The sequence below is a fragment of the Triticum urartu genome, chromosome 2 (genome assembly GCF_003073215.2).
Source record: "Triticum urartu cultivar G1812 chromosome 2, Tu2.1, whole genome shotgun sequence".
NCBI classification, from domain to species: domain Eukaryota; kingdom Viridiplantae; phylum Streptophyta; class Magnoliopsida; order Poales; family Poaceae; genus Triticum; species Triticum urartu.
The window spans coordinates 54,285,878-54,297,652 of NC_053023.1; positions in this window are offsets into that span (position 1 = coordinate 54,285,878).

The following is an 11,775-nucleotide window of genomic DNA, read 5'->3' on the forward strand; positions in this document are numbered from 1 at the left end:
CACCCCCTTTGTTGATACCGATGCATATGTAGATAGTTCTGATGTAAGTCTTGCTGGGTACATTTGTACTCACGTTTGCCTATTTTATGTTTTGCAGAGAGACGTCAGTCTCACTAGTAGTTCCGCGTGGACTTCGACGTTTAGCTTGTTACCTCAGCTACGATCTTGTGCCCTCGGCAGGATCTGGTAGATAGTCAGGCTTCTCAGCCTTCTTCATTTGTAGTTGTCTATACTCAGACAAGTTAAGCTTCCGCATGTGCTTGTTGCTTGTATGCTCTGTATGTTGGGTCATGGGACCCATGTTTGTAATATCTCGCTCCTCGGAGCCTAAGGAATAAATACTTGAGTCGTAGAGTTATGTTGTGATGCCATGTTGTATTTACACATGTCGAGCATGTTGTGTGTATGATTGAAATTCTTGGTATGTGTGGGATCCGACAACCTAGTTGTTTATCCTTGGTAGCCTCTCTTATGGGGAAATGTAGTCTTGTGCTTCCATGAGCCTTAGTAGTCCGCTACCACCCGGTTCACCGGAGTCCTGCTAGCCCAGCACTACTGCTCAGGACACTTGACTGGCCGGCATGTGTTTCACTTCGTTCCTGTGTTTGTCCCTTCGGGGAAATGTCACGCGGTGACATCCGGAGTCCTGCCTAGGCTGCTACAGCCCGGGTTACCGTAGTCCTGTTAGCCCAGTGCTACAGCCCGGATTCACAAGCTGCTGACCGACATGCTCAAAGTTGATTCATGTATGCCTGTCCCCATGGGTTAGTGCCACTTTGGGTTCACGACTAGCCATGTCGGCCCGGGTTCTCTGTCATATGGATGCTAGCGACACCATCATATACGTGAGCCAAAAGGCACAAACGGTCCTGGGCCAGGTAAGGTGGCACCCGTGGGAATACCGTGCGTGAGGCCGCAAAGTGATATGATGTGTGACATGCTAGATCGATGTGGCTTAGGATCGGGGTCCTGACAGCTTGTTTGTTTGCGATAGAGTACCCGTAGTGCGCCGCTTGCCACTTCGAATCGCTAGGTTTCCCGGATCATCAGCAAGGCAAGTAACACTTTGATCATGTTTTTCCCTCTACCCAGTTTTGTTGCATTAGATCAATCCTCACACATTGCATGATTAGGATCTAATTAAATTGTGGGTTTGGGAAGTAGATGAGGTAGTACCTATTACCTGTTTTATCAAACCTTTGGGAGTTACTTCTATGTTTGCTTATTATGCCAAGATATGCTAGTAGAGGTGGATTGGGTGAGTGTATCCATGATAGATGTGAGATTGTTAATTAATGGTTTACTTAAGGTGGCAACTTAAATACACATCGGGGTGGATTGAGGCACCTGGGTATTCCAGTGATTGCCTATTTTTCTTTATGGACCACCACCCAGGCTCAAAGGGATCATGAGATTATTCATGCTAGAAATTTCCGTGTGCAGCCACAAGCTATTATGGGCTCTAGCATAGTTGACTAAGTTGTGCGAACTATTATAGTGGTAGATTAGCAGATGTAGGGGATGTAGGTGTTGGGATCGTAGCAGAAATTTAAAATTTTCTACGCATCACCAAGATCAATCTATGGAGTAATCTAGCAACAGCGGAAGGAGAGTGCATCTACATACCCTTGTAGATCGCTAAGCGGAAGCGTTGCAAGAGCACGTATGAAGGAGTCGTACTCGCAGTGATTCAGATCATGGTTGATTCCAATCTAAGCGCCGAACAACGGCGCCTCCGCGTTCAACACACGTGCAGCCCGGTGACGTCTCCCACGCCTTGATCCAGCAAGGGGAGAAGGAGAGGTTGGGGAAGACTCCGTCTAGCAGCAGCACGATGGCGTGGTGGTGGTGGAGGAGCGGAGGACTCCAGCAGGTCTTCGCCAAGCACTATGAGAGACGAGTAGGGAGAGAGGTAGGGCTGCGCCAAGAGAGAGATCAAATCGTGTGTTGGGAAGCCCCCATACCTCAAGTATATATAGGGGGAGGGGAGGGGGCTACGCCCCTTCTAGGGTTCCCACCCCAAGGGGTGCGGCAGCCCCTGATCCCATCTAGGCTGGCGGCCACAAGGGGGAGAGGGGGAGGCGCACCTGGGGTGGGCCTTAGGGCCCATCTGCCCTAGGGTTTGCCCCCTCCCCTCTTGGAGGCACCTTGGGCCTTGGTGGGAGGCGCCCCATCCCACCTAGGGGCTGGTCCCTTCCCACTATAGGCCCATGTATGCCTTCGGGGCCCGTGGCCCCTCCCGGTACACTACCGGTGATGCCTGGAACACTTCCGGTGGCCAAAACCATACTTCCTATATATCAATCTTTACCTCTGGACCATTCCGGAACTCCTCGCGACATCCGGGATCTCATCCGGGACTCCGAACAACATTCAGTAACTGCGTACATACTTTCCCTATAACCCTAGCGTCATCGAACCTTAAGTGTGTAGACCCTACGGGCTCGGGAGTCATGCAGACATGGCCGAGACAACTCTCCGGTCAATAACCAACAGCGGGATCTGGATACCCATGTTGGCTCCCACATGCTCCACAATGATCTCATCGGATGAACCACGATGTCAAGGATTCAATCAATCCCGTATACAATTCCCTTTGTCTATCGGTACGATAGTTGCCCGAGATTCGATCATCGGTATCCCGATACCTTGTTCAATCTCGTTACCGGCAAGTCTCTTTACTCGTTCCATAACACATCATCCCGTGATCAACTCCTTGGTCACATTGTGCACATTATGATGATGTCCTATCGAGTGGGCCCAGAGATACCTCTCCGTTACACGGAGTGACAAATCCCAGTCTCGATTCGTGCCAACCCAACAGACACTTTCGGAGATACCCGTAGTGCACCTTTATAGCCACCCAGTTACATTGTGAAGTTTGGCACACCCAAAGCACTCCTACAGTATCCGGGAGTTGCACAATCTCATGGTCTAAGGAAATGATATTTGACATTAGAAAAGCTTTAGCATACGAACTACACGATCTTGTGCTAGGCTTAGGATTGGGTCTTGTCCATCACATCATTCTCCTAATGATGTGATCCCGTTATCAACGACATCCAATGTCCATGGTCAGGAAACCGTAACCATCTATTGATCAACGAGCTAATCAACTAGAGGCTTACTAGGGACATGGTGTTGTCTATGTATCCACACATGTATGGGAGTTTCCTATCAATACAATTCTAGCATGGATAATAAACGATTATCATGAACAAGGAAATATAATAATAACCAATTTATTATTGCCTCTAGGGCATATTTCCAACAGTCTCCCACTTGCAGTAGAGTCAATAATCTAGTTCACATCGCCATGTGATTAACACTCACAGGTCACATCTCCATGTGACCAACATCCAAAGAGTTTACTAGACTCAATAATCTAGTTCACATCACTATGTGATTAACACTCAATGAGTTCTGGGTTTGATCATGTTATGCTTGTGAGAGAGGTTGTAGTCAACGGGTCTGCAATATTCAGATCCCTATGTATTTCGCAAAACTTTATGTCATATCGTAGATGCTGCTACCACGTTCCACTTGGAGCTATTCCAAATTGTTTCTCCATTATACATATCCGGTATCTCTACTCAGAGCTATCCAGATAGGTGTTAAGCTTGCATCGACGTAACTCTTTACGTCGAACTCTTTGTCACCTCCATAACCGAGAAACATTTCCTTATTCCTCTAAGGATAATTTTTGACCACTATCTGGTGATCCACTCCTAGATCACCTTTGCACCCTCTTGCCAGACATGTGGCAAGGCACACATCAGGTGCGGTACTCAGCATGGCATACCGTATAGAGCCTATGACAAAAGCATAGGGGACGACCTTCGTCCTTCCTCTTTCTTCTGCCGTGGTCAATCTTTGAGTCTTACTCAACTTCACACCTTACAACTCAGGTAAGAACCCCTTCTTTGATTGATCTATTTTGAACTCCTTCAAAAACATGTCAAGGTGTGCATTCTTTGAAAGTATCATCAGGCGTCTTGATCTATCTCTATAGATCTTGATGCCCAATATGTAAGCAGCTTTATCCAGGTCTTCCTTTGAAAATCACTCTTCAAACAACCGTTTATGCTTTCCAGAAATTTACATTATTTCGAATCAACAATATGTCATCCACATATACTTATCAGAAATGTTGTAGTGCTCCCCTCACTTTCTTGTAAATACAAGTTTCTAGCAAACATTGTATAAACCTAAAAGCTTTGATCACTCCATCAAAGCATATATTCCGACTCCGAGATGCTTGCTCTAGTCCATAGAAGGATTGCTGGAGCCAGCATACCTTTTAGCATCCCTTAGGATCGACAAAACCTTTTATTGTATCACATACAACTTTTTCTTATGAAAACTGGTAAGAAAACTTGCTTTGACATCCATCTGTTAGATTTCATAATCGAAAAATACAACTAATGCTAACATGATTCCGATGGACTTAAGCATCGCTACGGGTGAGAAATTCTCATCGTAGTCAACTCCTTGAACTTGTGAGAAGACTCTTTCCCGCAAGTCGAGCTTCATAGACGGTAACATTATCGCCCACGTCCGTCTTCTTCTTTAGATCCATTTATCTCAATGGCTTGCCGATCATCGGGCAAGTCCACCAAAGTCCATACTTTGTTCTGATACATGGATCCTATCTCGGATTTCATGGCTTCTAACCATTTGTCGGAATACGGGCCCACCATTGCTTCTCCATAACTCGTAGGTTCATTGTTGTCCAACAACATGATATCTAAGACAGGATTACCGTACCACTCAGGAGTAGTACATATCCTTGTCGACCTATGAGGTTTGATAGCAACTTGATCCGAAGCTTCATGATCACTATCATTAACTTCCTCTTCAACAGACGTAGGCGCCACAGAAAACATCTTTCTGTGTTGCATCACTCTCTGGTTGAAGTAAAGGTTCGACAACCTCATCAAGTTCTATCTTCCTCCCACTCAATTCTGTCAAGAGAAACTCCTTCTCGAGAAAGGACCCGTTCTTAGCGACAAACAATTTGCCCTCGGATCTGAGATAGAAGGTATACCCAACTGTCACCTTTGGGTATCCTATGAAGATGTGTTTGTCCGCTTTTGGGTTTGAGCTTCTCCGGCTGAAGCCTTAAGCATCGCAGCCCCAAACATTAAGAAACGACAATTTTGGTTTCTTGCCAAACCATATTCATACGACGTCGTCTCAACAGACTTAGATGGTGTCCTATCTAAAGTGAATGCAGCTGTCTCTAACGCATATCCTCAAAATGAAAACGGTAGATCGGTAAGAGACATCATAGACCGCACCATATCTCATAAGGTTCGATTACGACGTCCGGACACACCATTACCCTGTGGTGTTCCAGGTGACTTGAACTGTGAAACAATTCCACAATGTCTTAAGTGATTGCCAAACTCACAATGTCTTATGATGGTTCTTAACTTCACTCTGAAACCGCTTGAACTTTTCAAATGTTTTAGACTTGTGCTTCATTAAGTAAATATACCTATATCTACTAAAATCGTCAGTGAAGATGAGAAAATAGCGATATCCACCGCACGCTTCAATTCTCATTGGATCACACGCATCATCATGTATGATTTCCAACAAGTCACTTGCCCGTTTCATTGTACCTGAAAACGGGGTCTTAGTCATCCTGCCCATGAGGCATGGCTCGCATGTGTCAAGCGATTCAAAATCAAGTGACTCCAAACATCCATCGACACGGAGTTTCTTCATGCATCTTACGCCAACATGACCTAAGCGGCAGTGCCACAAGAAAGTGGTACTATCTACATCTTTTGGCGTGAACATGTGTATTACCACGACCGAGATTCACTGAACCGTTCACATAGGGTGCATGACCATGAAAGGTATTATTCATTTAAACAGAATAACCATTATTCTCTAACTTAAATGAATAACCGTATTGCAATGAGCATGATCTAATCATATTCATGCTCAACGTAGACACCTGATAACATTTATCTAGGTACAATACTAATCCCGAAGGCAGATGGAGCGTGCGATGGTGATCTCATCAACTTTGGAAACACTTCCAACACACATCGTCACCTCGCCCTTAGCCAGTCTCCGTTTAGTCCGTAGCTTTTGCTTCAAGTCACCAATAATAGCAACTGAACCGGTATCCAATACCCAGGTGCTACTAGGAGTACTAGTGAGGTACACATTAATAACATGTATATACTTTGTTGAAGTTGCCAGCCTTCTTATCTACCATGCATTTGGGGTAATTCCGCTACCAGTGACCGTTCCCCTTACAATAGAAGCACTTAGTCTCGGGTTTGGGTTCAACCTTGGGTTCCTTCACTGGAGCGGCAACTGGTTTGCCATCCATGAAGTTTCCCTTCTAGCCCTTGCCCTTCTTGAAACCAGTGGTTTTGTTAAACCATCAACACTTGATGCTCCTTCTTGATTTCTACCTTTTGTGGTCTTAAGCACCGCGAATAGCTCCAGGATCAACTCCATCCCTTGCATGTCATAGTTCATCATGAAGATCTAGTAGATTAGTGATAGTGGCTAGAGAACTCTATCAATCACTATCTTATCTGGAAGTTTAACTCCCACCCGATTCAAGTGATTGTAGCACCCAGACATTCTAAGCACATGCTCACTAGCTGAGCTTTTCTCCTCCATCTTGTTGGCAAAAGAACTTGTCAGAGGTCTCATACCTCTCAACACGGACATGAGCCTGAAATCCCAATTTCAGCTCTTGGAACATCTCATATGTCTTATGGCGTTCAAAATGTCATTGGAATCCCGATTCTAAGCCGTAAAGTATGGTGCACTAAACTATCAAGTAGTCATCAGGATGTGTTTGTCAGGTGTTCACAACATCCACAGACGATGTTGTAGGGGTTTGCACATCGAGCGGTGCATCAAAGACGTAAACCTTCTGTGTAGCAATGAGGACACTCCTCAGACTACGGACCCAGTCCGCATCATTGCTTACAATATCTTTCAACTTGGTCTTTCTCTTGGAACGTATTGAAACAGGGAGCTACAACGTGAGCTATTTATCTACAACATATTTGCAAAGACAATTTAGACTATGTTCATGATAATTAAGTTCATCTAATCAAATTATTTAATGAACTCCCACTCAGATAGACATCCCTCTAGTCATCTAAGTGAAACATGATCCGAGTCAACTAGGCCGTGTCCGATCATCACGTGAGACGGACTAGTCAACATCGGTGAACATCTTCATGTTGATCGTATCTTCTATACGACTCATGCTCGACCTTTCGGTCTTTTGTGTTCCGAGGCCATGTCTGTACATGCTAGGCTCGTCAAGTCAACCTAAGTGTATTACGTGTGTAAATCTGGCTTACACCCGTTGTATTCGAACGTTAGAATCTATCACACCCGATCATCACGTGGTGCTTCAAAACAACGAACCTTCGCAACGATGCACAGTTAGGGGGAACACTTTCTTGAAATTATTACGAGGGATCATCTTATTTAAGCTACCGTCATTCTAAGCAAATAAGATGTAAAACATGATAAACATCACATGCAATCAAATAGTGACATGATATGGCCAATATCATTTGCTCCTTTTGATCTCCATCTTTGGGGCTCCATGATCATCATTGTCACCGGCATGACACCATGATCTCCATCATCGTGTCTTCTAGAAGTTGTCTCGTCATCTATTACTTCTACTACTATGGCTAACACTTTAGCAATAAAGTAAAGTAATTACATGACGTTTAAGTTGACACGCAGGTCATAAATAAATTAAGACAACTCCTATGGCTCCTGCCGGTTGTCATACTCATCGACATGCAAGTCGTGATTCCTATTACAAGAACATGATCAATCTCATACATCACATATATCATTCATCACATCCTTTTGGCCATATCACATCACAAGGCATATGCTGCAAAAACAAGTTAGACGTCCTCTAATTGTTGTTGCAAGTTTTACGTGGCTGCTATAGGTTTCTAGCAAGAACGTTTCTTACCTACGCCAAAACCACAACGTGATATGCCAATTTATATTTACCCTTCATAAGGACCCTTTTCATCGAATCCAATCCGACTAAAGTGGGAGAGACAGACACCCGCTGGCCACCTTATGCAACTAGTGCATGTCAGTCGGTGGAATCAGTCTCACATAAGCGTACGTGTAAGGTCGGTCCGGGCCGCTTCATCCTACGATGCCGCCGAGTCAAGATAAGACTAGTAACGACAAGTAAATTGGCAAAATAGACTCCCACAACAACTTGTGTTCTACTCGTGCATAGAAACTACGCATAGACCTAGCTCATGATGCCACTGTTGCGGATCAAAGCAGAAATTTAAAATTTTCTACGCATCACCAAGATCAATCTATGAAGTAATCTAGCAACGAGGGGAAGGAGAGTGCATCTACATACCCTTGTAGATCACAAAGTGGAAGCGTTGCAAGAACGCGGATGAAGGAGTCGTACTCGCAGCAATTCAGATCGTGGTTGATTCCGATCTAAGCGCCAAACAATGGCGCCTCCGCGTTCAACACACGTGCAGCCTGGTGACGTCTCCCACGCCTTGATCCAGTAAGGGGAGAAGGAGAGGTTGGGGAAGACTCCGTCTAGCAGCAGCACGACGGCGTGGTGGTGGTGGAGGAGCGGAGGACTCCAGCAGGTCTTCGCCAAGCACTATGAGAGACGAGTAGGGAGAGAGGTAGGGCTGCGCCAAGAGAGAGATCAAATCGTGTGTTGGGAAGCCCCCATACCTGAAGTATATATAGGGGGAGGGGAGGGGGCTGCGCCCCTTCTAGGGTTCCCACCCCAAGGGGTGCGGCAGCCCCTGATCCCATCTAGGCTGGCGGCCACAAGGGGGAGAGGGGGAGGCGCACCTGGGGTGGGCCTTAGGGCCCATCTGCCCTAGGGTTTGCCCCCCTCCCCTCTTGGAGGCGCCTTGGGCCTTGGTGGGAGGCGCCCCATCCCACCTAGGGGCTGGTCCCTTCCCACTATAGGCCCATGTATGCCTTCGGGGCCCGTGGCCCCTCCCGGTGGACCCCTGGACCCCTCCGGTGGTCCCGGTACACTACCAGTGATGCTCGGAACACTTCCGGTGGCCAAAACCATACTTCCTATATATCAATCTTTACCTCCGGACCATTCCGGAACTCCTCGTGACGTCCGGGATCTCATCTGGGACTCCGAACAACATTCAGTAGCCGCGTACATACTTTCCCTATAACCCTAGTGTCATTGAACCTTAAGTGTGTAGACCCTACGGGCTCGGGAGTCATGCAGACATGGCCGAGACAACTCTCACGTCAATAGCCAACAGTAGGATCTGGATACCCATGTTGGCTCCCACATGCTCCACGATGATCTCATCGGATGAACCACGATGTCAAGGATTCAATCAATCCCGTATACAATTCCCTTCGTCTATCGGTACGATACTTGCCCGAGATTTGATCGCTGGTATACCGATACCTTGTTCAATCTCGTTACCGGCAAGTCTCTTTACTCGTTCTGTAACACATCATCCCATGATCAACTCCTTGGTCACATTGTGCACATTATGATGATGTCCTACCGAGTGGGCCCAGAGATACCTCTTCGTTACACGGAGTGACAAATCCCAGTCTCGATTCGTGCCAACCCAACAGACACTTTCGGAGATACCCGTAGTGCACCTTTATAGCCACCCAGTTACGTTGTGATGTTTGGCACACCCAAAGCACTCCTACGGTATCCGGGAGTTGCACAATCTCATGGTCTAAGGAAATGATACTTGACATTAGAAAAGCTTTAGCATACGAACTACACGATCTTGTGCTAGGCTTAGGATTGGGTCTTGTCCATCACATCATTCTCCTAATGATGTGATCCCGTTATCAACGACATCCAATGTCCATGGTCAGGAAACCATAACCATCTATTGATCAACGAGCGAGTCAACTAGAGGCTTACTAGGGACATGGTGTTGTCTATGTATCCACACATGTATCTGAGTTCCCTATCAATACAATTCTAGCATGGATAATAAACGATTATCATGAACAAGGAAATATAATAATAACCAATTTATTATTGCCTCTAGGTCATATTTCCAATAGTAGGTTGGTACGGTCTACCCGTTCGTAAGGTGCTAGCGCTTCTGAAAGACTATGTCTCGGTCATCCGTTTCTCAAACACCATGTAGTGCGAGAAATCCAACGGAGGAGATCGAGTCTTGTGGGGAAAAGTGCGCAAACCTGTCCAGAGTGTATAAACTAATCATGGTTAGCCGTGTCCCCGGTTATGGACATCTTGAGTATCTAGTACCTGGATTATCATGTGAATCTCAACATGTTACTCTAAAATTAATTTTGTTGGGTTTTGTTTAATGATGATGCTTAATTGGGATTGAGAATGCTGTCAACCATTCTCAATGTTTAACAACCACCATGATAGTTAAATAAAATTTATTCCTTTGCAGTACGAAAAATTGGCTTTACGCAAAACTGTAACCATAGAGCTTTCCACCAGCCAAATATGCATATAGAATAGCCTGTTTCATTCCATTACTCTCTATGTGTTACTTTGCCAGCATATTCCATGTGCTGACCCGTTTCAGGCTGCAACGTTAATGTTGCAGACTTTTCAGACGGTGATTAAGGAGTTTTAGGCCGTGGTTCTATACTCAGTGATGCCGTTGGAGTTGATGGACTCGCTTATCTTCCAAGCCTTCCGCTGTTATCGTCATTAGATGGCCTTAAGCCATATTTATTGTAATAAGTTCTCTTTTGAGACACTCGATGTAATAAGTGTGTGATTGCTACTCTATTATAAATCCTTCAAGTACTGTGTGGTGTCAGCATTACTGATCCAGGGATGACACCTGAGCACAGAGATTGGACCGTCTGAGGTCTAGTCGCTACATCTGCACACCAGAAGCCATTCACAAACCCTAGCCGTTGTCATTTCTCATCTAATCTCCATAGCCACCACCATCACCACAAAAATCCACCTCCAAGTTAGCCATACTTGTGATCGTGTATTACATTTGGCAATCATTGTAAGACATATTATTAATAAAGCATTCATATTTAGTCTCCTTTAATGATTTCTGCGCGTGATCTGATCATCACGTGTGAGTAATTCGGTAAGGCAGTGGGTGGAGACATGGCCTTGCAACCCTATGTATTTGTATGAGGTGTTGATGGAATGGCTTTGAATTAACGTCATGTATGTGTGAAGTAAAATTGCATCGTAGTTGTCGCTTGTCTTTTTATCGGTCTTCGGCCCTGCAAGTACCCAGGATCACGATTTCTGTCAAGGAGATGTCTAGGAGCAGTGAGGACATGGAATGCTATTCTAAACACCAGTGACAAAAAGGTTTAGTACGGTAACGTAAAGCCAATCCTTGGGGATACATGATGTGTAGTCATTAAACGCCCAATGCTTTTGTCTGAATTATTATTAATAACCGAGGCAATGCCACGCAACGCATAGCGCCTACGGTTGGACAACTGACTCTTGATGCAGGACGCGTGTCAGTCAAGATGTAATTTGGACACCCCCACTTCACCTTGTTGCAAGCACACCTTGATGGGTGTCTTCGAGAACACAAATTAATATCATGATCATCTTGGTCAACAAGTATATGGTTGTACAATCAAGTCATCATAACCATGCATGTTTTAATTCTCTTGTTTACACTCATAGGTGTTATGATCCGGTTACAAAAAATTGGAATTAATTACACTTGCAAAAGCTTGCTAAAAACCTTATTGTAGTGCACGTCCTTTCGTGGGTTCGATAACTCCTAT